Consider the following 25,488-nt stretch of genomic DNA (forward strand, 5'->3'; position numbering starts at 1 on the left):
ATTGTCGAAGCAATCGCCATCAGTACTGCTCCTTTATCTACTTAGCACAGGGGGAATTAAGGTCACTTTCAATTAAAGAGTGTCTACTCAACATTCCCTCAAGACTATTCCAGGACTTTGAGACAGATGGGTTGGGGCAAAGAGAATATTTCCTGTTTTTTATGTGTGTTGTATGTTTTTGTATCGACACATTCTTTTAGTAGATCCTGACATTTGTAGATAGGCAGGTTTGTTTGCTGTTGACATCAAGCGCAGCTTCTCTTTTAGAGGGCATTTTTTAGTAGATCTGCGTCCCCTACCAACGGCAGTAATGAAGGGTTCATAGCCAGAAACTCGCCACAAAGAAACGTCACCACTGATTCCCCTCTGCCCGCCATAATAGACAGCGGGCAATCTGTTTCTCGGCAGTAGAGTCGCCACTGAAGCGCCCCGGTTTATTACACTGTATACTATCAAGTTTTTAAACATCATGCGATTTTAATCGTCTTTGGCAGTGAATTGAAACACACTATGTATCAAGACTGCCTGGGCTCGCCCTGAGGGACATTTTTTTTTGTTCCGCCGTGGTGGCTCAGTGGTTAAGGCGTTGCGCTGCTGAGCACGAGGTCACGGGTTAGATTCCCGGCCGCGGCGGTCGCTTTTCTGTTAAAGGGGAAAAGCAAAAACGTCTGTGTGCACGAGATTTCGGCGCACGTTAAAGATCCCCAGGTGGTCCAAATTAATCCGGAGCCCTCCACTCCGGCGCGCCTCATCGCCTGCGTTGCGTCGGCGCGTTAAACCCTACAATCAATCAATCAATCAATCAATCAATCAATCAATCAATCAATCAATCAATCAATCAATCAATCAATCAATCAATAAATCAATCAATAAATCAATCAATCAATCAATCATTTTTGGTAGAATGACCCCGAAACAAACATCTTTTTGGGCCAGTAGATATTCCTGCCACCAAACTCATAACGAGACTTTTCATCCACACTTTCAGATGATGCCACATATAGAGGAGACCGCTTACATTCTAATGAAACTCCTCGACCAGAAAGCAGACGCCGGTGGCGAGTGGCTGATGCGCAGTTCCTTCGAGGGTCTGTCGATGGACTACATGACTCGCGCGGGTTTCGGTTTCGACTGCTGCTTCCAGAAGGATCTCATGCACCCTTTCATAAAGACGGCCCGTGCAGTTCTTCGCGGAGTCATGAAGGGATGGGTTCACTTTGTGACACGTGAGTATGTCCAAGGCATTACCTTTTTATCTAATTTATGTAGCCGGCCATCTAATTTTACACATAAAGCGCTTCTTGTGAAACCCCGGCCGGCACAGGATGACCCACCTTTTTCAGAGTAGCGTAGCAGGAGAGGCTACAAGGCGCTGTGTGTGCAGAAGCTCCTAAGCTCGCAGCGCTCGAAGCAGTGACCCATTACTAAAGATTAAATGTGCTACCGCTGGGCCATCTACAGCGAGAACAAAGCACAACGATTCCACGTATCTTTCCGTTATAGCAACTTTCTTCGTTATAGCGAAGAGTACAGCTGAAGGAAACATGTTCTTGTTTCTCCGACCTCTCCTCCCAGAGTAGCCTGGTGGAGATAGCCCGAGCGGCCAGCGCAGGCCAGGGTACCCCCCAGACTAGAGGAAACCCCCCCTTCAAGCGGGTGCGCAGACATCAGCACCTAAGGCAGGCCTAAATGATGATAAATTCTTTTATTATGAAGGGAAGAACCGAAGGTCGCTGGTGGGGGCTGGCCTAAATAAAGTTAACTCCTCCTCCTCGCATCCAACAAGTTTTATTTTACCGATGACATAGTTTTTTTTCGAAGTATTTACACAATAATTTCTAGCGTCAGGTTTTCCAGTTGTAGGGCGCCAAGTGGACGTTTAAAACAAGGAAGCTAAAGTAAGTGGAAAGAGAGGGTGCTAAAGAAACACGGTGAAGACGGTGAGGAAGTGGGAAGTGGCTTCATTTCGTCCAGACAAGTCTGTCACAAAATTGAAAGAATGCTTATCATAGCGAGAAATTATGGTATGATTTTTTAGGAATTCTTTTATCCGAACGTGTAGTAGAGTCGTTTTCTGCGACGTATACCTCTTACACAGAAGACTGTGAGACGGCATTGTGATCGGAGTTACACGCCTCATGTAATCTCTGGCATTAGCATACGCGCTTCAATGTGTCCAACATATAGCAATCGTCCTATAAAAGTCTATTTGACCCCTCAAATTATTAAACCTGCGCTCACTTGTTTTTGTTTCAAACGGAGTTTAAAAAAGTACAAACACGCCCTAAGCATTATAATGATGATCTTTTTTTGTTTGAAATGTTGTCAAGGAAGTTACAAAAATTGCGGAAGCTTCGCACTAGTGGCGTGAAGCCTTGGTGAACAGCAAAGCTGGCGGCCCCACCTAGCTTATTCCTGGTTCGGCTAAGTTTATGCGGCGTTATGCTCCTAAACTCGGTCAAGTTTGCTGTGTGGTGTCGTCATTAACCCCCCAAAACAGCAACGAATACTTTTTTGCTTCAAAACCATTTTGGATAAATAATTGCTGTTTCTCTCTCTCTCTCGGTCATTAAAGTATGCACAGTGTAGGCGTACCCACCGGCTTTGCGGAGAGGCTCCAAGGGTAGCGGAGGGCGCAGCGGGACGAGCGTTTGCTCAGAATTTTTGAACTCGTTCGGTGGCCACCGTTCGGCTTGTGTGGCTGGCGTGCGGCATGCTAATTAAAAATCTGATTAACGTTATCGCTTCTCGGCCTTTTGGCTTCATTCATTTTGGCATAATTCTTCTCTATGCACCGTAAAAACTGCACCACTCATCGCAACTAGAACCACTCGATCAGGTATCAGAGTATCGGCACTCTTTTCTCTCATTGTTGGGCGCCGGCGACAGCGGCCATTGGTCGAACCGCGTCACGTGATATTTGATTAAGCCACAATACCCATTGTCGCAGACATTTTGGTGCCCCTGTGTAGCTACGCGCGTGCGTTCTTCGATAAATCGTGATTTTCGGAGCGCAGTGGGGCAGAATGCCACGTTGATAGGGAGTTTTTAAGCCTCAGACAGAGGAGAGATGACATGATGCTCTGTACATTGCTGTTTGAGCCGGCCGAAAGATGGAAAACGCCTCCTTCGCTTCCCGCTGAGAAAGAACGACCGTGGCCCAGCGTAGCCTACAGCCACTAGAAAAGCGTAGTTTGTTTCGTGGATTTAGCGTAACCTAGAGCTACTAAATAGGCTACGCTGACGTAACCGAGCCTGACCCTATCGCACTGTCGCGCTGTCTCGAAATCCTTGAAAAAAAAAAAAAAAACACAGCTGTCATGGTTGCCAAGCGGCGCCCGGACCAATTCCGCCCGTCAAGATCTGCGGCAATTGGGCGCATAAAGTTGATCACACTGGAGACTGGCACCAAAATGGCTACCGGCGTGCATCAGGTGCCGTGAGTCTTAAGCGTAGCTTATTTAGTGGCTCTAGTGGCAACAAGCAATACACCAAGCAGTGCTTGTATACTAGGTGTGTCGTGCCTCCAACAGGTGGCGACACGAGTCTCGCCCAAGCGCGGCGAGGCAAAGCTGCCGGCGCGCGCGCTGACGTCATCGCTTGGAGAGGTTTTCCTGCGCACGTTCGAAGTTCGCTAGCCCAACCACCAGCTTAAAGAGCATCGCTGTTAATACAAGCACACCTACGCATTCTTGATGTAGAGAATTCGAAGCACTGGTGTTCAGTTTCCAAATGTGTCCTGGCAGTCTTATTATCATCGTCCTCCTTTCTCTTTGAGCCTTTTCTCCTTTTCTCCGTTACTAGGACTGAGAGGCTTAGCCAACCACCTTCGCTAGGCCTATACGTAGGCTTAAAGGAGCCATGAAGAGAAAATGCAAGTTGGTTTTATTCGAAAGATTTCGTGTTTTATAGTGCCCCCAGCGCTTGTCCGGATACAAACGGTGCTTTATTCACTGAGAAATTAAACAATTTAGGTTAAAATTTTGATTTTCCCGCTCAATCGTGCGTTTTCGTGGCCCCAAGTGACATCACGGGAACCGACCGCTCTGCAGCCTAGAGTACCTTCATTCACGCATCCGCCGTACAGGGTAGAGACACGTAACGCTGGCGCCGCCATGTTCGGTTGCTCGCTCGCCGCCGAAGCAAGTCATTGTGTCAAAACCGCGCTAAAATTATCGCCGCAACGCGGTTTACTGAAGAAGTTTGAATCATATTGTCTGTTTCGCGTTGCTAGGTCTCGTGGGAAACGAAAAGAATAACGCGTTGAGCCCGTTGGCCCAATTGCGGCGGCACGGGACCGTTCAAAGGCTGTCTCCACCCTGTACAGCGGTGTTGGTTTGTTCCCACGTTTCTTTACGTTCCGTAACCTAGATGGCGCCACCATACCGTGGCAAGCGTTTGGTTTGTTTTTGTCCGCATTTAAACCTGGCTTGTTTTTGTTCTGGGAGAAAATATTCGTTCCCTGAAACAGTGCTCGCTCGACAAATGGGGTCACGTAAGACACCGTTGCTTGCGTCAATCGGCCAGTGTCGTCTGAGACAACCCCAAGCCCCATAGTGCTGTGCGGCTAAACCAAAGCATGCTGTGCGCAGTACGAACAGCAGAACGCATCAGTACTTCTATGTTTACATGTGCTTTCGTAACTTCCACTGTTTGTCCCATCATTCCTATTTCTTTGTAAAGAATGTGCCCTAAATTTAAGCGCAAATCGCCCGTTCGTCTAGTTTGTAAGCTCTACCTAATTTGCGTCAGCTTCTGCCAGCCTCCGCCAATCGCAGAGCTTAGCCCATGTGACATCACAGGTTCTGTTGCGGGAAATGAGCTGGTGGGTCGCATGACCATTCCCGTTTTTCCTAATTATGTAGCTTATTTGAGCGAAGTTTACGTTAAAAGTGGTGTCAGTATGATTCTAACGAGACAATCTTTTGAATGAACCAAACTTGTGTTTTCTCTTCATGGCTCCTTTAACGCTAAGTAGCCGTACCGCTGAGCTTTACGACGTGCGAAGCAACGTCGAACTTGCTATACATGAAGCAGTGACTACCGGTTGTCGATATTCGCGCTCAAAGCATAACTTTAGGCCTAGCGCCACTCTTGGGCATACCTGCGTTCGTGCTGCTCGCATGCTATCTGCTGGGGCAGCGCCATACGATCGCAGGGGCCAGTGGATGCGGCATGACGCCGAGATTAACGTCAGGTTTGCACGTATCCGCATTAGCGCTGCCAAAGAGGACATATCGATGGAACGGGTTTTGCTACTCGACCTATTTCTGTGTCTGTAATTGGCGTGCTCGAATTCCTCATGTAGACATAAGCACATCTCTCTAACACCCGTTCTTACGTCGAAGGCCACAACGCATTCATTATTTCCACCTGTAGTCAGCTAGAGTCAACGAGCTTAAATAGCGTTGAGGATGCGTGCAGTCCCGCCTTTTGAGGCCCTGAGTTCCATTCTCATCTAGATCAAAATCTAACCGCTGATCTTTTCATTTGGTTCATTTCTTTTATTTATTTCACCCTTAAAGGCTCGAGGACCTCACATAAGGTAAATCAGGTGAGGAGGTACAGTTGAGTGTTCAGTATACCGCACATTTCCTTTGATTCTCCTACCTGGTGCCATCACACCATTTTGTCTGCCAATTCCTCCTTACAACGCAGTACACCGGATTTACGACACATCGAGAGAACTAATGGTATCACGTTTAAAAAAAACTTGTTCTGAAAAGGATAACGTTCAGCTCCCTACCGTGCACCTACAATGGCTTAAATTTATACCCCACGTCAATTTATTTAATTGGCATACAAGAAGCACCTTATGCCAAAACATTTGTAAAACACGTATTTTAAAGCCAATTTTCATCTCATCTAATGATTGAATCGTTTTGAATAATTTTTTTCTCCCGATGCCTATATTCCAGAAAGTACAACCACCATGGGAACTCTGATGGCCCCCCTGATGTGGCTCAACGAGCAGCTTGGTTCTTTTAGCTACAGCAACTTCACTTCAACATGGAAACCACAAAGGTCCTCACTCACAGGCTTAACAACCCCAAGGTGAGCCGTCGTTTTCTCGTGTATCATTATTTGTACTACTCGATTTGCGGCACTCGTGAAACAGGTAAATTTGAGTTACTGCATTTACAGTTTTTTTATCTCAGCACAGCATTCTCTGCTCTCGCTGCTGGGAGCAGTAACCGCAGATGAACAATGATTGGAATGGTCGCATTTTCATACAGCACCAACGGTAGACACGTAACAAAGTTAACACGGTAGCATGCGCTCTTTAATTGTGCAATCATCAGTGATTGGCTCAAGCGTTCTTTCACAGAGCAACAACTTGAGACATCAATGGTTGGAACAAGCAAATTTTCACAGAGCACCAGGTGTTGACATTGAGCAAAGTTAACATGGCAGCATGCCCTGTCTGTTTGAAATGCAAACGTTTGTTATTTTGTTAGGAACAATTTCGTTGAGAAGCAACCAAAGACATTCATGTAAGTTAACATGGTAGCATGCACTCTCTTTCTGAAGAGCTACATGCTCATTGTAATATTGTGAGCGGCTGGTTCGAACTGTATCACGTACAAGGTAAAGCACTGTGACAAGTGTGTGGCGCCCCCCGATACTAATCTTCGTTGGCCGCTAGATTCAGTGATCCCACCAGGCTCGGTGGGCAACATTGTGTGTGGCTGGAGAATAAACACCGCCGAGCACAGCAGCTCGCGATCAGTCACCGTCACCACCAGCACGCTGTGGGTCGTCACTCGGCTAGAGGGTACCCCGACCCTCCCACGTTCACGAATGCGGGCCAAATCATGACACTGGCGACGAGGGAAAAAGCACGCGGAGCGGCCGAGACACCGCCCCCCTACGCCGGCCGCCATTACGCCATGCCGCTGTACGGGAGGCTCGAGCCGTTCGAGGGTGAAGGGTCCGCCTGGCCGGTCTACGAGGAACAAGTCGGCGTGTTTTTCTGGGCGAACGACACGCCCGAGGCAAAACAGCGCGACATTTTCCTGGCCAGCTGTGGGACCCGCGTCTTCGCTCTCCTGCTCGCCCTCCTCAATCCGGCCACGCGGCATGACAAGTCGCTGGGTGAGCCGCTCGCGAAGCTACACTCGCACTTAAGCCCGGCTCAGTCCACGTTAATGAAGCGCTTCCGCTTCAACAACCCGAGCCGCCGAGACGGAGAGACACTTGGGCAGTTCGTCGCAGCGCTGCGAGGGTTGGCGAGCGGCTGCGCCTTCGGGGACCAGCTGGACTCGCTGCTCCGGGGCTGTTTCGTCTGCGGCATCAACGACCCCGCCATGCAGACGCGACTCCGGGAGCTTCCTGACCCCTCGCTGGACGACGCTGTGAAGGCAGCGCTGGCGATGGATGCTGCGGCCAAGGACGCGGGCGGCCGGCTCACCGTCGACGGAAGCAGCGGTGAACAAGATGGCGACACGGCATGACAGGTGCAGTCGTTGCGGTGGTGACCCCCCCCCCCCCCTTCCTCACAGTGCCAGTTCGCGCAAGCGGAGCGCTTTGCGTGTGAGAGAACTGGGAACATTGCTTGGGCGTGCCGATGGGTGATGGCAAACGGACAGAAGCAGCAGCCGGGGGCAAGCACGTTTTCCCCGCAAGCCCACGGCCAAGGGAGCCAGCGCAAGGGTAGGCTTCACGTCGTGGCCGAAAACCCGCAGATTTTTTACATGTGGCACATGGACATACTTCAGTCATCTGTGCCACCGTACATGGTGACCGTCGAAATCTGCGGGCAACCCATCTCCATGGAGCTGGACACAGGGGCCAGCGTGTCGGTCATGGCCGGTGAAGCCTTCAAACGCACCTTCCCTGGCGTGTCCGTCGAGGCGTCGGGCGTCATGCAGCGCAGCTACTCCGGACAGCTCGCCCAGGTCGAGGGTCAAGCCCAGGTCAGCGTTCGCCTTGGCGACAAGGAGGCCACCCTCCCCCTGTACTTGACCAAGGGGTCGTCACCCACGCTTCTGGGCTGGAACTGGATCCAGGCGTTGGGCGTGCGGCTGCCGGAGTACCAGGTAGCAGTGCATGCGGTGGAAGACGTCCCGAGCATCCTGACCAAGTTCAAGGCCCTGTTCCAGCTCGGGGTGGGCACATTCACCGGCACGGCAGTGAGCATACAGGTCCCAGAGGGAGCCCAGCCCCGTTTTTCAAGCCGAGCCCGCTGCCGTTCGCCTTGAAGGATGGGGTCACCCAGGAGCTGCAAGGGTTGCAGCGAGACGACATCCTGGTGCCCGTCAAATCGTCGGAGTGGGCTGCTCCCATCGTGCCAGTCCTCAATCAAGATGGTAGTGTCAGGATATGCGGGGACTTCAAGGTCACCATCAACCCCGTCGCTACGGTCGAAAAGTACCCGCTGGCCCGTATTGAAGATCTCTGGTCGGCGTTGTCCGGGGGACAGAAGTTCACCAAGCTCGACCTCAGAGATGCTTACCAGCAGCTGGTGCTCCAGGAGTCGTCCCGGAAGTATGTCACCATATCGACAACGCTGGGACTCTTCCAATACACGCGCCTAGCGTTCGGCGTGGCCTCAGCACCTGCCATTTTCCAGAGAGAGACGGACAACCTGTTCAGGGGCATGAGGCACGTGGCGGTGTACTTGTATGACATCCTGGTGACCGGTACAGACGACGAGGACTACCTGCAGAACCTGCACAACGTCCTGGCACGATTGCAGGATGCTGGGCTGAAGCTGAAGTTGGAGAAATGCATTTTCTTGGCCCCCAGCGTTGAGTACCTGGGCCACGTGATTTCCCAGGCAGGCCTGGCCCCGGCACCCCGCAAAGTTGAGGCTGTGCTCAAGGCGCCCAAGCTCCAGAACAAGAAAAAGCTAAAGAGCTACCTCGGCCTCGTGAACTTCTACAGGAGCTTCCTTCCGAACCTATCGTCACATCTACAGCCGCTCCATCTTCTGCTTCGCGATGAACAGCAATGGGCCTGGAAGAAGGAACAGGACTTGGCCTTCCAGTGCAACAAGGAGCTTATCACCAAGGCTCCGGGGCTGGTGAACTTCGATCTGGCCAAGCTTGTCGTCCTGACCGCAGATGCATCGCAGTACGGCGTGGGAGCCGTCCTAGCCTACCGGGAGAAGAATGGCCAGGAACGCCCTGTATCGTTTGCGTCCCGTCGGCTTCATGCTGCAGAGAAGCGCTACAGCCAGTTGGACAAGGAAGGCCTGTCTTCATGTTGGGGGTCGAGCACTTTCACCAGTACCTGTGGGGCCGAAAGTTCGAGGTGGTCACGGACCACAAGCCGCTGCTGGGACTGCTGGGGCCTGACAAGGCGGTCCTAGTGCAGGCGTCACCTCGAGTGGTGCGCTGCGCCTTGGGGCTCACGGTCTACAGCTACCGGCTGGTGTACCGTCCGGGAAAGGACCTGGAACCTGCTGACACCCTGAGCTGACTGCCCCTGCCGGAGGTTCCTGCTGCTGTTCCTGAACCTTCCGAAGTGTTCATACTGGAGCACGCCTACCCGGAAGTGCTGTCCAGATAGGCAGTGTCGCAGGCGACCAGCCGCGACCCAGTCCTGTCACAGGTGGTCAAGGCGGTGTCCCGAGGGTAGGACTTGGCGGAGAGGACGTACAGCCGCAAGGCTGCCGAGCTGAGATTGCAGCAGGGATGCCTGCTGTGGGGTTCCAGGGTGGTAATTCCACAGAACATACGGTCCAGGGTCCTGCAGTTGCTGCACGCGGGTCGTCCAGGCCAGGAGAAGACCAAGATGGTGGCCCAGTCCATCGTTTGGTGGCCTGGCCTGGACCAGGACGTTGCTCGCATGGTGCAGAGCTGCCAAGTCTGTCAGGAGAACCAGCGGGCCTCGCGTCATGTGGAGATCAGCCCCTGGTCGTTCCCGGAGACCCTGGTCCCACCTGCACGTGGACTTCGGGGGCCCCTTCGAGGGCCACTACTTCCTGGTGGTGGCGGACGCCTTCTCCAAATGTGTGGAGGTCCTACCAGTCACCACTCCCTCGGCAGGAGCAACCATTGTGGCGTTGCGGCAAGTCTTTGCAGCCCAGGGGTTGCCGGATGTCACCGTGTCCGACAACAGTCCCGCTTTCGCCACCGGAAAGTACCTGGCCTGGTGGACGAAGAATGGAATCCGTCGGATGATGGTTCCGTCGTACCACCCTGCGTCGAATGTTGCTGCCGAGCGGGTGGTGCAAACTGTGAAGGAAAAGCTCAAGAAGAGCAAGGCTGGGGATTTCCGTACGCAGGTTTCCCGGGTCCTCTTCCAGTACCGGACCACACCCCACGACGTCACGGGTCGTGCCCCCTGCGAGCTCCTGTTGGGCCGGATGGTAGAGACACCGTTGGACGTGTTGCACCGAGACCTCCGGTCCACAGCGCTCCTGAAGCAGCTCAAGCAGAAACTGGCGGCTGACCGAGGTTGCCGTCCTGGGCCTTTGCCGGAGTCTGGGGCTCCGGTCTTCGTCAGGAACTTCCGGCCTGGTCCACCCTGGTCTGCCGTGCATGTGGTCTCTCCTGCCGGTGCGTCGTCACTGCCCGTCCGCAGGTCGGACGGGACAACGTGGCACCGGCATGCTGACCACGTGAGGCCTCGCCAGGCAACCTCTACCGCCCCTTCAGGAAGCCAGCAGGCAGGAGAGCAAAAAACTACACCGGCCGCTGTCAGCACAGCACCAGGGGCTGGTGCTACTCGCTCCACGGAGGCGCCACGTGCAAGTCCGGTGCCACCTGCAAGGCTGACGGACTGTGCGAGAATGGCACAGGCAGTGCCTAATGCTGCCGCACCTACATCGACACCTGTGCTCAGGCGGAGTGAAAAAATGCGGAAACCTCCGAACCGTTACTCACCGGGGTGACAGGTGTTTTGTGGTTGTGCTGGACAAACAAACCTGGGGGTGAGGAGTGTGACAAGTGTGTGGCGCCCCCCGATCCTAACCTTCGTTGGCCGCTAGGTTCAGTGGTCCCACCAGGCTCGGTGGGCAACATGTAGCTGGAGAATAAACACCGCCGAGCACAGCAGCTCGTGGTCAGTCACCGTCACCACCAGCACGCTGCGGGTCGTCACTCGGCTGGAGGGTACCCGACCCTCCCACGTTCACGAATGCGGGCCAAATCGTGACAAGTGCAAAATTGGTTAAATTTTGTGTGCCTGGCATTCTTTCTCTTTTTTTGGCTTCGTTATTCGAATGTTTGTTTGACCAGGTTTCCCCAGTGTTCTCTCAAGTAAATTTTGGTATCTCTGGAAGAAATTTTAGAATTTAATTCTTCTGACAGGATCTATATCTGTGTGTGACTAGTGTTCAAACGCAGATGTCATGAGTTCATTTTCCATTCACCTCCACAACGACTCGCCGTGAGAGCGTATTTCGGAAATCAGGGCGAAGCTCAGGTAAACGCCACCATATTTTTTAATTCTGCGCAGGCGTCTTGAATTATGTTGGCATTCAAGAGGATTTCCTCAAACACATGATTCTAAGCTATATATTCGGTGCGAATGCCATTTGGTACCCCGGTTTTACAGTCATGTATGCGTTGAAATCAATCTATTTTATCGCTATTAAACAAATAATAAAAATATGAGCCCTTGCACTCTCTGTAGGTGCACGTTCAACGAAGCTGGATAAAATAAACATCACACGCGTTGTTAGATACTTAACACGAACTTATTATTTTCGTCGTTGGTGATAACAGCGACTATGGCTTTGTTATTACTGAATAAAAATAGGAAAGACAAGCGTTTTCTCTATAGACTAATATGGGTTTGCTCGTTTCCCCCTGTATAAGCCAATAAGTTGACGGCAGGCGGTAATACCACAACTTTTAAAGCTTAATGTAACCTACGTAGGATCAGTAAATAAAATTCGCCGTAATTATACAGTAGATTACGCGGGGGATTGTCACATTGTTTCGGGATAGTTTCAACAAAGCAAGTTACATCCGGTTTCTGCACAGCATTCGCGTTAAAGCTGGCATTGCCGCGGGGCGCTTTTCCTCACGCAGAACGAAAACGCGCGGAACCATTGCCATAAACAGCTTCGATGTACAAACTTCAAAGACACGTTATCTCCCTTCTCAGTCGCTTCGAGCCATCATGCAGCATCTGCTAGGCGCGCCTAAATGTGCCGTGCCGGAAAAGGGTGCACGTAACGCAAAGCAGCGCAACACTTTTGTTTTATCTTTCCGCTTTCCTTGTTTTTGCAGTTGAGGAGGGCAGATATCCTGCAAGTTTTGCTTGATGCACGTGAAGATGACAGTCTGCCAAAAAATGGTAATCGTTTTTATTTAACCTGAAACCTAAAGGCCCAATGCAAATTTACCGAGGTCAACTAACGTGATCTTTTCTGTGTCTCCAAACAGGTGGTTAACGGTTAAGTATCAATTATTGCTTTACGCAGCCGGTTGTTATTGGGAGAGACCGTTCAGTTGCAATTGCACGAGTGGTAAACTTAATCTTAAAGCAGGCTCCACATGTAAAAATATGACACGTCCCGTTTTTGATGCGATTATAATCATAGACATCCTCAAAGCTCGCTGTGCTCATAAAGATTCAACACGCATATTGCACAAACAGTGCACTAAAGCAGATTTTATTATTTTCTTTTTCGTAAAGTCATTTCCGTCAGGTAGACTACTGTCACCTTCCGGTTGATGTTCTAAATCCCTTTAATGCTCTCATAAATACTCAGTTGTTTCGTTTCGGGAGATTTTATCGGCGATGTTGCTGTCCCAATCTGCCAGACAAACAGGCTTAGGCTCAGACTGTGCGATAAAATTCGTTATCTGAAATCCGTTATTCGTTTCAGCCGTTATCTGAAACTCTCCTTATGCACAATGGGTTTTTTTTTCGCTCTTACTGAAGTAACTTTGGAAACGTTTACTAACTAAGTGTTCGTTCGCTGACGTTACAAGGTTTTTCTGCTTCCTCTTTGGTGCTTTAGTCTTCAACGCGAGAGCAGCCAACAAGGAATATAGTTTTCGGAGTCCTACAACGTTTCATATTATTCCTATAAACTCCCTTGTGAGCGGAAATTTAATAGATAAAGCCAGCAAATCAGAGGTGCAGTATAGCGTACAAAATAACGCTCATTTGTCATTGCCAATTTTCGTTTTTGTGCGAAGTTCAAATTTCTTAAATTCTTGCACTGCAGTTGTGAGATAAGAATTTATTTTCTTTTTCGTGCACCTATATTTCTAGGACAGCCACATAGCCGACCACCCTCCAAACTGTTTATTTTGCTTGATTACACATTTAGTGGTTACGAATTCTGAGATATTTTTTTCTTTTCACAGGAGAAGGTGACCGAGAAACTATGAGCAAGCTAACTGCTCAAGAAGTCGGAATTAACACGACCGTGCTAATATTTGCAGGGCAAGTGAACGTTAACTCCCCTTGTCTTATTTCAATCATATCACCCAAATGTTGCGGGGTTTATCACAGTTCAACAAACAGCGCTGAACTTTATACATGCTCAGAATGCTTGCTGAAATCCTTAACTCGCGCATGCACACGAAAATACTCGTGTACTTCTGATGGGACGAAGACACCAGATATTCCCGCACGGGGCATTTGTCTTTAAAAGGGTTGACAGTAACGTCTGTTGTGTCTCTCTCTCTCTCTCTCTCTCTCTCTCTCTCTCTCTCTCTCTATCTCTCTCTCTCTCTAATCGGGGCCCTGCTAGCTATAAAAGCTCGGGTTCAAGATCTTCGGCTCGTGCTTAGGGATCCCTCATTGCACCTTCTATCAACGCTTTATCAATTGTTCATCGAAATTCACTGCTTGAATTTTTTTCCGAAAATTAGTTCAATAAAATGGCAGCATCTCCACTCCGTGGATGATGCCGAGGGTGCGGAGTACGGGGACTCGAAATGACATCCAAGTTGCACCCCAAGTGACATTCGATTTGCGCCCCGACCGTCATTCGATTTGAGCCGTGAGTTGCACCTTGATTATTCCCTAAATGAAACTGCAACGCACGGCTCAAATCGAATTTCGCTTGATTTTCGCTTGATGGTGGTGTGCGTACGGATGGACGCAGACGGACATTGGGAGGTCCTAAGGTACTCCGCACCTAAAATCTAAACTGTATAAATCTTACCAAACCACCGGTCTAACGCAGTGTTACCAACACAGTGTTACTATCTGTTACCTTCTCTTACTAACACAGTGTTCCCATCTAACACATGTTAGCAAACCAAACCACCGTTCTAACGCAGTGCATACATGTGCCATCTGAAATCCCAATCAGGCTATTGTCACCTTACCATCGAAGCAATTTAAAATCGTGCTGGTAGGTCTATGCCACCAAACTATTACGCCATTTTATTATGAAAGCAATACAAAATTACCATAAACTTATCCGACATTTTATCCGCACAAGATGTCCTCGCCCTATTCCTATTTCAAGAAATCTTCAACTTTAATCATTTTTCGAAAGAACAGCTGTTTTATCGAACACACACGGACTGAAGAACCTTCTCACTGCCCATTAATTTCCGAAATTCTACGCGCTCTGAAAAAGAAGCCTTTCAGCTACCTTTTGTAGGTTTTACGCATGAATTGTGTTTTCTTTTTTGTTTTTACTGCTATCACAAATGCATAACTACTGCATCTACCTCTTCTACGTTTTTCTTTTATTATTACTTAATCAATCTGTGCACGTGTCACAATTTCTTTCCTTTCTTCCCATATAGGTTTGAGACAACATCCATTGCACTCAACTATGTTGCCTTCATTCTCGCCAAGCATCAAGACATTCAAGACAAAGTCAGATCTGAAGTCACTTCTGTCCTCGAGGAATACGTGAGTGAGAACTTGTTAATACTCTAAGAAATTTAAAAGAAAAAATTACCGAAAATGGCCTGCCCTGTGAGATATTACTCTAGTGCTTGCAGTGGTATCTATCCGACCTTAAACCTTTGAGAAAAATATAGCGTTCACACAACTTCTGGCCTAATTTGTCATATTTCGCTAGAGTAGTATTTTTAACATGCACTCGTATTAAACTAGCGCATATCGAAGTATCAAACTTATTTTTTTACGTCTTAGACAATTGTGCAGTGAACAAAAGGTTTGGTCATAATTTTGCTACAACCTCAACTGGCTAATGAGTATTGTAGGATGGACAGTTCGGAGCGTATGCTGACTGCTTGTGTCTTCTCAATTATGCGAACCATAATACGTACCTTTTCTTCAACGATTTGTGCCGTACGCGAGTCAAAAATAGAGCACTAAAGAAGTAAATAAGCTTTACACCGGCTTTCTAGCCTAAAAAAGTCATATATCGTTTCTCTTCTTTAGGGTCAACTGGATTTTGAGTCCGTTATGCGAGGATTGAAGTACCTTGGCAACGTCATCGATGAAACGCTCAGACTTTACCCACCAGTTACTGTGTAAGTGCTTGTTGCCCTTTAACAGCAGAACGCCTCAAAATCTTCAGTGGTTTTTCTGTTGTTGTTTTTTTTCCTCCTTGAGGTTACACGGGCCCCAAGACCACATAAAACTAAAACGTTAGAAATTTATTATTATTTATATACTAGTTTCAAAATTGGTCTTCTATTGTGACTGGTTAGTGATGACGTGAAGTACCGTAGACAGATTCAAATCAGCGTGGTCGAAAAGTCAAACAAGTTGATTTCGCGTGCGTGGTATAACTGCCACGTGATCTTCTTGCGGCGTAACAATCCGTATGAGGCGCTAAAGACATTCGCTTTACTTCATTCATCTTAAATCAGACCAAGGGAAAAGGCACAGTATGGCGCTGTCTCTCCTCTCAGGTTTACGTGTTGGACAAAAGTACAGTATATAGGCAAATCCACGAACATCGCCTCTCCCCTCCGATGAGTTCCAGATAAGGATGGCAAAAATAAGGAAAAGAAACATTTACTAGAACGGAAGTGGAAGAATAAATGAATTCCCTTACATCGATTCGCCCCTTTGTTGAGTTTCGTACAAGATCAACAAAGATAACGAGAACAAAAGGAACATTTTACGTAAGGTAAGATTCATTTAAGTGTCCCACTCCGAAAATAGCTGTCAGGATCGCATTTTAAAAGTGTATAATACCCTTTGCACGGGACCTTACGTGGATACAAATTAAGAGCGCATGACCGTCTCTACTTCGTAAGCACCGGCAACTTACATCATCAAAACAAATAAGAAAATGGTCGCGATACCGCCCTGCGAAAGTGGATGTCCATCGAAGCTGTTGTAAACCACTACATATGCTGATGGTGGTGGGTATGAAATGTTGCTCGTCTCGGCGGGCGTATCACTTGCACTCGGCTTCTCTGGTGGCAAATGCTGGGGCGTGCCCAGCGTGACGTATGCGCTTGACGTCTTGGGCAAGAATTGCTCTATTTAGTGACACTAGTCCTGCCTAGCCTTCAAACATAATCTGCAAATGTAATCTTCACCAGGACCACATGGGGGGGGGGGTGTAATTGTTCATAGGCACTTTATCATCCATAATGCGATTCAGATGCTTGTTTTCTGTTTTTTTAATGAATACTGAGCCCTATGCTGTATGCCCGATTAGCCTGACGCATGCGCTCTGCGTCTTAGGCGAGAACTGCTCGGTCCTGCCTGGGGTTTTTGTTTACGTCACGAAATTTTCCGACCAACGAGAGGCTAACAGCTTCGCTGTAAAACATGCATTCATCGGGCCCCTATATCGGAAGTTAACGTCCGTTTCGCTGAAGTCATACCGCGAGGGCACGCCATGGCATCTATGCCCAAACTTTATTTTTCTATAATCGCCTACCACACATATAGGCATGGACAAATCAAATGTGAACGCGAAAATATAACCCGGAGCACACAAATAGCGCAATTTCTTTCAGCATGGCTTCTTAACAGTAACAAAGTTTGGAGATGTGACTTTCCAAGTATACCAGAAAAACGCTTCATTAGGCAGTTTTCACGAATCATATTCTTCAATTTTGTGTGTTGTGGTGCATATTTTCATGTTCGTGTTTCATTTGTCTATGGCTGTACATCGCCGCGTTCGGAGCACATACAGTTCCTCTGACTGTTAATTGTTTGCTTGTTTTTTGCACCATTTGTGCGTTATCTAATTATCCGTGCTTATCTAATTGTCTGATTACGTGTGCGTATCTAATCGTTCTACGGGATCACTTGCGCAGTTTCACTACCAGACGTGCGCAGAACGACTTCGAGTACAATGGTGTCACGTACAAGGCCGGCACATGCATCATGGCTCCGACACTGCAGATTCACATGGACCCCCGGTACTGGCCGGAACCAGAGAAATTTGACCCTGACAGGTAAAAACAAGACAAGAAAGGCTACATAAAGCAGTCTCGTAGTAATGCTTCTAGGTTCCCATCCTAACGGTACTGAAAGGTGCGTTGCAGTCACATAGTAGACGGCAAAGTTAACGATGCATGGACAGCAGTCACAGTGAGTCCCATTCTGATTTCACGAAACAGCTACTGAAGACACCATCTGAATTCTGCCACATTTCAGGCTACTTTGCTGTGTAATCTTGAAAACTCGCCAGCGTCATCTCCATGCGTAATAGTGTGCAAAAGAAAACAAGTGCTTTTAATTAAAACTTTTCTCAACTTAATAATTGTGCAACTGCATTTAGTAGCTCTTCTAAGCTGTTGGCATTTATTATTTTCAGGCGTCTGTAAACACTTTTTTTTTGCACTTGTCTGTATCGCTGGTACTGTACTTTCGTCTGCGCTGCTCCGATTCTCGTTGCTCTCATGCCTATTTGGACGTCTAATTGGACTGTTTCCTAAATTGTCTGCGATGCTGTCTACAAACCGTAACGCACTCTGAACAACGGAAAGTGATGAATATCAGGACGACGAGAGAGATTCCATGACGTGAGAACGGTCAAGCTATATCCTACAATAAAAGTACTGTTATTGAGCGCTAAGACAAGCGGGTTGAACTGTACTTGCCATTTTCTGGTGTCGTGTTAAAATTTAATGTCACTAGAAGCAATAGAGGGAAGTAACAGCCAGCTAAAAAATGTAACCATCAACGTAATTTCTGTAATTGTCCTTTCATTTTGAAACCAGGATTGTCTACATTGCCACCGATGATACCGTGAATCTTGGTGGTCGAGGGTTGATAGTACTGGCGTTATTTCCATGAACTTGTGGGGTAGTAGCGGCGTCCGTGTACTTGCCGAGACGGAGCGACGTCGTCTCCCTCCCACCGTCAGTCGAGGATGATTGCCAATTCAGGTCTGATTACAATGTGGAAAGCCGAACTCCAGATAAATTGATAGTGGAGCTTGACCGTCTGCAGTGTGCCACAATGAACACTAATGCTTTCGGCGTTACCTGTCTCATGCTTATGCCGCAATTAAGCGTTAGCATTCATTGTGATAATACAGACCCCTACCTTAATTCGCTTGGTTCATTCGCTTGGTTGACAAGGTAACGAAAATGAAGGGCTACTCGATGGGATGTAACAAATGTATCAATATCGCCGTTTTGTTGCAGTTCCAGGTCATGTAGCGAGGTGCATTATCTGCAAAGTTGTCAGCTTAATATGAATAAATCATTTCAATTGGGGGCGCGATTGCTCCGCAGAGATTTGTATTAGGTGGAGTAACTTCTGCATGGTTTATAATCCCTCCAGGGAGATAAACAGACCTTAAAGCTATTCCACAATTTTAACTTCTACTTACACATGCGTGTGCGCGTATTGTGTCATGGGCCCTATCTTGTTAGCCTGCGCAGTGTGTATGCGAACAAGGTATTTCGCTCAGAGCTAACGCACTCTGTCCGCTTTTTGGCATGTCCTAAGGTTCTTGCCCGAAAACGTGGCCACGAGACCAACAATGGCCTACCAACCCTTCGGCGACGGACCAAGAAACTGCGTCGGCAGACGCCTGTCTTTGCTAGAACTTAGGTACACAATGGCGAGAGTTGTTGAGAAGTTCAAGATGACGCTCGGAGAGTCCCAAAAGGTACGAAACACTCCTCCCATAGTGGACCCTGATGCGCACTGATAGGCAGTACCATAACGACAATTACGGAATTGGCTCATTCTGAGATTACAAAAAGTTTATCAATTGACACTGCAGTCAATTGACCTTATTTGTACACGCTCCAGCTAAGCGCTGCAACCATTGTTGTCTTTTAAAAGTACGTCACGTTCTGGTTCGCTAACAAACCGCGTAACCCCGATTCCCGCTCCACCCACCCCTTGTTCCAAACTCTCAAATTAGGCAACAATGTCCCCATTTTCCAGAACAAATTTCGGTTCATTCCTTCTCTGCAATCGCAAACATCTTTCGAGAATATTTACGTATCGCAACTTATAATCATCATCATCACGATCGTCGTCATTTCTTCAACCCTCAAAGGCCCCATTGGGGTATTACATGAGGGCCCCATTAGGGTGCTACATTTACACGTTAGCACACTGTATAAAAAGGACGCTCACCTCAACATGATCGATTCCGTTTTACACGTTCGTGTCAATATTATTAAAACTTTCCTGTTTAGTTCTTGTCGTTGCCGCGCAGCAGACCTGTCGACTTGCAGGGTCATTCATAATACGCGCTTGTCTATAAAACACCAATTCGACAACACTTAAGGATTATGTCAGCCAACAACGCGTTACAGTCATTGATTCTTGCTTCGACGGAGATATCATTTTTACGAAGTAAATGCGGGGCAAAATGTTAATAATTACGCATTTAAATATATCGCTTAAAAATGCAAAGCTCGAGTGGTAATTTTGTTGGTCCTAAATTCTCTGCTTCAGGGCCGCATGGACATGAAGTTCTTCGCCATGGTCTCATCGCCGGCGAACGGACCATACATCAAGTTTGAACGTCTTTGAGAGTGCCTCTCTTCTTGCACAGCCAGTTGATCAAGCATATTCATATGAAGCTTATGCATGCGAAGTTGATCAGGCTTATTCATATGCGGCAGCGAGTGCTTACGCGTGCAGAGATAATTAGATGGATAGCGTTTTTAAAGTTCTCCGGGAGCACGAATGCCCAATACTCACGCTAAGTTTCAAGCACAAGCGCATACACTGCAAATGACACTGAAGCCCCCGAAAGGGATGACTTTGGACAAATTTTTCGAACCAGTGAGTCTTGCTTACTACGTTCACTCAGAGAAAAAAGCATTTGAAAATACAGTATACTCTCATTAAGGCGAACTCAGTTAGGTCAAATTTTATGCTTAAGATGAACAAAACATTTGGGGTGTTGTAAGGTGCACCATGCAAAAAACGTCCGCTTGAGATAAATTTCTGGAAATACGAAAAACTTTTCACGGTTCCTTCGAGTTCGCCTTAAGAGGAGCTTATTGTTTTTCTGGCAACACTGTTTTCTATAATGAATTATGGTCACTTAAATGTTCGTATCAGTGTGAAACATTGTGTAACTTCTTTGAGTAAATTATAACATTGATTATTCAACTGCAATCATTTTACTGAAAAAGCACAGGTACAAGAAAAGTTCTCTGAACACGTCTTCTTGCTGATTTTATTTTTTGATGAAGTTCTCACTCTTCTTGGGCGACTTTCTATACGGTGAGGGGTACATCGAACTCTAAAATTATAGTGTACTACTAAGCGCAACAGTCCAAGTGGTAGCAGGATTTGTAATGGTCCCTCGCCAGTTGTAACGGCTGGTATAACGGGACTGTATAGATCTCGGTTACTGTGTATACAAACTCGGGGACCCTCGTGTGTATACTATTATCTTTGTACCTATTTCCACCGAAATAAATGTCACTTTGACTTCGAAAATGCCACTCGCTGTCTTGCTGTTTAAGACTAAAATTTATAAAATGGCGATTTGATTAATGCATTAGTCAAACACAGGTTTGCGGTAGCATGGAAACAGAAAACAACTAACCTATAACAAACAAACCGTTTCGGTCGTACAGGTCTGTACACTATAAGCTCGTGGGAAGGGTTATTGCATGTGGTGGAGATAGACCACGCAGGTAGGCGGTCGACTTGTGGATTTCAAGGCTCTGAAATCTCATTTTTCCGTGTCTTATATTGTTTCATCCGGGTTTACGCGTTTTTATCTGCACAAGTTCATATAAAACGAGAGCAGGCAATTTTCACTGAGACCTTCGAAACAATGAAAGGAGGAAAGTCTGGATGCGACGTTACTTGCAATCTTTGCAAGCAACAAATTTGTTTTGGGGGAAATAAGGTACATTGATTCCTGTTCATCATCTACGTCTTCATCAGCAGCAGTCCACTGGTTCCACAGCGCTGAAGGACGAAGGCCCCTCCCATCGACCTTTGACCTCTCCATGGTCCCGCGCCGCTCGAGTCCATTTTTTGCGTGTGAGAAGAGAATTTATTATAAAAGCACATATCAGCACGCAGCGACTAGTGGTAACCAAAACAAAAACAGAAACAAAAAACAGAAAAAAAAATCCAATCAGTTTCTTAGTACTCCGGGTAGTCTACACTTTGCACAATAGTCTGCGGTGGTGAAACAATTAGGCTGCTCTGAAATCAATGCACAAAAAGTTCACATGTGTTCAAAGAAAAAGTTCAGAAACTCGTTGAAAGTCAATACGGCACAATAGTGATGCTCAGGATGTTATTCCTGACCACTATGAAACGCGTGGACCAGCGTAACAGGAAGGCTTCTTCACCTAGAACTGCCAACTCATTGACTAAGTGATTCATAAGGATTGACCGCACACGCCACAGCAGTGGAAACATCTCCCGTTGCGGTCGGGCGCGAAATTCTTTGCCTCCGAATTTTCTTATTTCGCCCCCGCATCGAGTAATTGGCCTTCCCCTTCTTCGAGACCCTCCCCTCGGTGTCCACAATGTCAGCCTGATAGTCCACCGCTTGTCATTTGACCTAGCTACGTGTCCAGCCCAAGTCTATTTCGTTTTCTTTATTTGAACTATGATATCCTCTATAGTGTTTGATCTCTCATCCAGGAAGCTCGTTTCCTCTACCTTAACGTTACTCCTATTATTCTTCTTTCCATATCCCGTTGGAACCGCCCAAGTTTGCTTTCAGGTTCCCATGCTCTAGTGAATGGCCGCCATGTTCCTCACCGAGAACGGCAGGAGCGTCCGCTGCGCTGGCAAGGATTGCGGCGTTGCGCCACGCAGACCCACCTGGCTTACCGGTGTCCTCTCACCATTATTAGATGCGGAGCATCTGATTCACTCGCCTTATCCCTCCGGCGTCGTCGTCGTCGTTGGCGGCGGCGTTGTCCACCCCTCCCCCATTCTCCTCGCCGTGCCAGCTGCGCTCTCCGCCGCTCACCCCCTCTCCTCTCCGATAGCGAACACTCTCTCGCGAGGGGCATTAAATTGGATTCGATTGGATTGGCTTGGCTTGGCTTGGCTTGGCTTGGCTTGGCTTGGCTTGACTTGGATTGGATTGGATTAAAGTGGATTGTGTTGGATTGTGTTGCGTCATCGCCGCGGCAAACGCGCTGGGGCCGGCGCATGTACAGTACTCTCTCTCTTCCGCGGTTTCCTCTCCTTCGGGCGCGCTGCGCATATAACCCGTGTGCCGTTCTCCGGCGAAGCAACATCCACGCTTGGCTCAAACACCTATAGTGTCCACGCCGCTTTACAAGTACGCCAACGTCGTCATCGACTGGGACCTGCTTACGCAGTCCCCTCAACGTTATGCGCGCTATAAAACGCGGTCCCTTCGCCGCTCCGCCTATGCGTCGCATCTACACAGGGGTTCCCGCGAGGGGAGGTGGAAGTTTTTGTCATCACTACCCTTGTTTTTTAACAGCGAAGCTGTTTAGAAAATCGCAATTCTTAGCGTCCGCAGTTAAAAATGCCAATAATTTACCGAGCTCGCGCACGTGAGCGCGGGCCTCGCGGAGACAGCCCGGCACTTAACAAAACCAAGGAAATGCCTAGCGCTCATGTGGGCTTGCCTCACGGCTGCCGCCCAGCGTCCTCGGCGCATATTTGTCAAGCCAAGCATACCCGCCTAAAGAGATTGGCAAAGATTGGCAAAGAAAAACTCCAGCGTTCGCCGTAACCGTTGCAGCACTTGCTCGGAACGAGAAAGACACGTCATAGCGTACGCTCCTCCAAGGTGATGTCCAATGATTATCCCTTCAAAAAAAAAATGAAAGAAGCTCACACTTGTAGCAACAATGATGGAGTAAAGTCGGTGCGGCCCTGGAGAAGAAGCAAATCGGCTGCAATCGTGTCGTGAAGGCTGCGTACAGTTTAGCCACCTTTAAGTCGTACGCGTTAGTGTGGGCTTCCTTCATTTTTTCTTCTTTTTCTTCTCTCTGTTGCTATATACTTACAGCGCGGCGCCTTATAGACTTACAACATGACTGGTACGCTAGTAGAAAAATTAAGGCCAATTAAGGGCGCGAGAAGAGTCAGCGAAGTTTATACAGGTACTTAGGGACTAAAATCAGCCAAAACTTGTTTACAGCTTTATTTACAACTTTATTACAGCTCAACCAAGGTGCGGCAAGCACTTCTTGCGCTGGGTGACCTAGCACAGCGGCCAGCACCACGACGAAACCTTTTCGATCGCTTTAAGAAATGCAGCCGTTAAGACGAGATTTGTAGGAAGTTTGGGGGACGCTTACTGCACGAGCCTTGGAATAAAGCTCATGGCACTGGCTTATGGCCGAGTGGTCTAGAGCTTTAGGCCCGTTTTGTGATTCTCAAGTTCAAATCCCCGATATCACACGTCTTTCCTTTTTCTTTGAAGTTAATTTTTGCGCGGTAACGTTAATTCACTGCTCCAGGAGCGAGTTTGCAGAATGTGTGCAGAGTGACGCTGACGCGCCGGCGAATTCTCGTTGGCGTGGTGTTGCCATACGCCCCGACTGCTCGCGGGCACAGTCCCGAAACAGCCGACCCTTGGCCTGGTATGCACATCCCTCATGCAATACAGGCCCGATCCAGGCAAACTCCAAAGGTAGGGGAAAAGCGCATTGCATTTTAGCGTCTCCTGTGACGCACACGGCGTTCATCCACTGCGTACGTCTCGGCTAGTGGGAGATACTGTTGACTAGCGATCGCCTGGAGGTCCAAGCACTCCTTGTAACCCGGGCTACGACGGCGTGGTTAACACATGGCTTACTGAACTGAGGATCAGCTCCTAACTCTACAGCTCAATAAATGTTTTTAGATGCGGAGCGTCTTATGCTCGGGGGTATGTCCCGCGGCGTCGGCGGTGGTCCGGCGTCCGCACACCACCGTTTCTTGGTCAATCCTTCACGTCGTCTTATGCTCGGGGCTATGTCCAGCGGCGTCGGCGGTGGTCTAGCGTCCGCACACCACCGTTTCTTGGCCAATCCCCCACGTGGGTACGTGCCATAGGAGAGGAACAACAGCAACAACAACTCCGGTTGTGCTTGCGCTTGACTCCGTGATTCTTCAGATGAAGTAGGATGGAAGCAACAGCCCCGTCAGTGAGTGTGCTGACGCAATTAAGTGAGAGCATCAGCGCAATGACAATGTACCTCGCACCCAACCTCTCGCGTACAAACGTGGAAAGGTACATCAACGAGGCAATGGGTGACTACAAGAAGAAATGTACAGACACGGTGCATCCGTTCGTTCTCGTGGGAGACTTTAATATCGACATCACCAAGAGCGATTGGATAGTGCAGTACATGGCATCGCGTTACTCGGTGCAGTGCGTATCGAGAGAGCCAACTACAATCCACGGAACGTGTATCCATCTAGTCTTTACCAACTGCAACGGCGACGACTACATACAACCGCTGCTACGAGATCCACTGACTGTGCACTTCAGTGACCATAAGGCCGTCATACTAAGTAAGAAGACGTGCAAACCTAAATAAAGACCTTTAGATACCACTTCAATGAGTGGGATATATGAGCATTACGGGGTTCACTACATTTCCACCAAATTTGGCTAACTAACATAACGGAAACGCAAACGGAACCCCCATTACGCTCCGCATCCTACTCATGGTTCCCTTCGAGGAGATGGGTGTAATTTTTTCTCTCTCTCACACTCTCTCTCTGTAACGGCAAGCCTGACAAATTTTAGAGCCGACATGGCAGAAGCGCGGTATGCCGATTCCTCATATATCGAGCATGCCCATGCAACCTTGACGTCGGATGCGAAGCATGTTCCACAGAATAGAAACCAAAACTGGTTTGAATTCTAATCGTCCAATCACAGTAGCACCTCGTATGTATGACACTGCTTTAATTGGTGCGGCCACCGCAGACCGCGCATGGTAGTTTTTCTCCGTTAACGCTTTATAAAATACCGCCTTATCGACCGGATAAACGGCGAAAAGTGTTTGAGCCCGTCTGCGCAATCCAAGCAAAAACAGAAGCTTCACTAATTCACTTCAATTACCACAGTGCCACATTTGTGCTCCATTCATTGGCGTTCGCGTGCCTGATCAGCTACTCGCTGGCCGGAAATATCAGTGGCGAAGGCGAGGCGCTGCACGGAAGCGTATCGGGCCCTGTAGACATTCCAAGGTGAGGGAACGCGGCTTCACAAAACCGATGTAGTAAGGGCCTATCCTGGGC

At 48.3% G+C, this 25,488-nt stretch overlaps 1 pseudogene across 1 annotated transcript in view; it reads left to right on the forward strand.

Moving 5' to 3' along the window:
• The window catches only part of LOC144138098 (cytochrome P450 3A14-like), a 34,664-nt pseudogene extending 13,928 nt beyond the window's left edge, over positions 1-20,736 (forward strand). Inside the window, exons 6-14 of the transcript XR_013315818.1 lie at positions 989-1,226; positions 5,919-6,054; positions 12,186-12,252; positions 13,275-13,353; positions 14,676-14,784; positions 15,283-15,374; positions 17,127-17,267; positions 18,772-18,934; positions 19,738-20,736. The product of XR_013315818.1 is annotated as a cytochrome P450 3A14-like (transcript). The remainder of the gene's footprint in view (positions 1-988; positions 1,227-5,918; positions 6,055-12,185; positions 12,253-13,274; positions 13,354-14,675; positions 14,785-15,282; positions 15,375-17,126; positions 17,268-18,771; positions 18,935-19,737) is intronic.
• The last annotated feature ends 4,752 nt before the right edge of the window (positions 20,737-25,488 follow it).

This window comes from Haemaphysalis longicornis, unplaced genomic scaffold (assembly GCF_048455015.1).
Source record: "Haemaphysalis longicornis isolate Haplotype H1 unplaced genomic scaffold, Haemaphysalis longicornis Haplotype H1 scaffold_5, whole genome shotgun sequence".
NCBI lineage: Eukaryota > Metazoa > Arthropoda > Arachnida > Ixodida > Ixodidae > Haemaphysalis > Haemaphysalis longicornis.